Genomic DNA, 2,267 nt, shown 5'->3' on the forward strand with positions numbered 1-2,267 from the left:
TTCTTTCTCTCTCCCCGACACTCTCCTCTTCTTCTTCTTCTTCTTCTCTCGACATTCCATGGCAAGGCACCAAACCCAACCACCACTGGCCACCATTTTTGACGCGCGGCAGCTCATCGGTTTCGCCTTGCTCCGGCGACCTCAACTGCCAAGCGGCACCGCCCAACTCGCCGTCAATCGTTCGGAATCGCTAGTCAAAGTTTTGGTCCGCCAACTTTGACTGTGATTTTCGGCCAACTCCGACCACCTCTTGACGAGTGGTTGATACCCTTGGAACCAGCGTGGAGAGAGGAACGAAACCCACTAATTCATTCCGGTCAACTCGCCGTTTTTCTCCGGCAAGATTTTGGGTATCTCCGCCCTTTTGAAAGCGTTTTCCAGCGACACCGGAGGTCATTTGGGCGAAGGATTTGTACTTTTGTGATGTACTCATCGAGATGATCGTTTTGATAAATGCTATGCATATATTCGTCGACGTTTCCGGTACCGCCACCAACCGCTATAGTGCACCGCTTGGGTGAGGTTCCGGAACTTGAAATTTTAAATGTGGTCATATTATATGTCATTGGACAAGATTTTGAATAAGGAATGCTATGATGATAATCGTTTGCTCATTTGGTGCACGTAGGAAAAATGTGATATATAAATCGAACTAAATCATTCTAAGATCATCGATAAGCTTAGGAGCGTTGCTTTGGGCTCGGATTAAATTCTAAGGAGGTATCTAAAGAGGTAGGGACTCAACTAGACTATTGGACTTATTTTACTCGTATTAAATTGCATTCAACATATTCCAATTTTGATATTTATAAAATGTTTGAAAAATTGAAAACTTAACCTGCATATTTTCTGATCTGTTCTGAGGGCCCTGAGTGCCAAATATATATTTTTGTTCACTTATTTATGCAGGTTATGATTTTGGGTTTATTCAAATGTAGTTGTTATGCTGTCCAATTTTCTAAAATATAAAGGGAATATGTTTCTTTCTTTTCGTGTTTACCTGCATTTGGTTATACCGATGAGAGCCATAGTGATCATGATTGGTGCACGTTGTTGTTTCACGACCTAGTCTCTGTGTCATCATAGGTAGATCAGGTGTCCACTCACCTGTAGGTGTAAAGACCTAGCATCTGTATACAAGAAGTGTTCTGAGCCTCCCCCTTGTGGTGGTTATCAGGTCCGGCTACCCGGTTTAGGATGTCAGATTTTCTATGGTGGGTAACGGGAACTAGGGATCTAGTGGACGGTGTGATGTGCACTTGTATATGATTATTTGTGGTTTCTCTCTATTTTGGTTTATACATGATGATGTATGTCTTGTTTTAAAAAGCTAACCATGCAGGGGTTTTTATTGAACTTTTGAGTCCTATGTTGTTAGTTGCTTTCCTACTGGGCTTTATAAGCTCACCCCTATCTCTCCCATTCCAGGAGCCTAGTGACGCGAACGTGGAAAAGAGTGAATTATTGCTGAAGCCAATGTGTTTAGTGCCATAGTCCTATCTTTTGAACATTGTATGTATTTAATTTGGAACCTATCGGTCTGTACATCTAAATTAGCTATGTCCTAGTTAGAAATGAGGAATGGTGGATGCTAAGTATTATTTTGGGTATTTTATGACATATTAAATTTAACTGTTTGGTGACTACATAACTGTGGGGATATTATTATTCTATGTATTAAGATAAATGATCCTACTTTTATCCGTAATATTTTCATATATAATTATAGGAGTTATTCCATTGTTTCGACTTATAATTATAGTAATATTTAATATAAATTAAAGGATCATTTATAAAGACTATTTTCCACCGAGGGTCAAAGTTTGACCTTTGACCACCCAAGTTATGGATATTACAAATCTGCCACGGCCTAGGGCTCGGGTCGTGACATGGTATATGATATATGCTTGTCTACATTATCTAATTGAAAAGACTTGACTTATAAGTCAAGAACGACAATAGCGCATTGGGTGTTGGTCGAAAGCATTGACTTATCACTCAAGGGAAGCAATAGCGTGCTGAGCATTGGTCGATATGGTTAAGCCTAATCAGGAGTGCATCATACACTTGTCTGATCCAATGGTCGTGGAAAATTAAGCGCCAGGTACGCTGGGCCAGCTCCAAGGTTGGTTTTACAGAAGATAGAGCAATGGGCCCGGGGTGACTTATTAGTCCCATATCCTAGGGCATTGAGCCCTAGTATGATTAATTAATCATGTATTTTTGGCAACAGGCCCTGATATGATTAAGTTAATCATTTAATTAGG

General features: G+C 40.4%; 1 long non-coding RNA gene across 1 annotated transcript; it reads left to right on the top strand.

The window, feature by feature from the left end:
- The first annotated feature begins 635 nt into the window (after positions 1 to 635).
- Positions 636 to 1,703, top strand: LOC133822004 (uncharacterized). Its single transcript, XR_009887785.1, has 2 exons — positions 636 to 732; positions 1,429 to 1,703. It is a non-coding gene; the product is annotated as an uncharacterized LOC133822004 (long non-coding RNA).
- Positions 1,704 to 2,267: the final 564 nt, after the last annotated feature.

This window comes from Humulus lupulus, chromosome 1 (genome assembly GCF_963169125.1).
Source record: "Humulus lupulus chromosome 1, drHumLupu1.1, whole genome shotgun sequence".
Classification (NCBI taxonomy): Eukaryota; Viridiplantae; Streptophyta; class Magnoliopsida; order Rosales; family Cannabaceae; genus Humulus; species Humulus lupulus.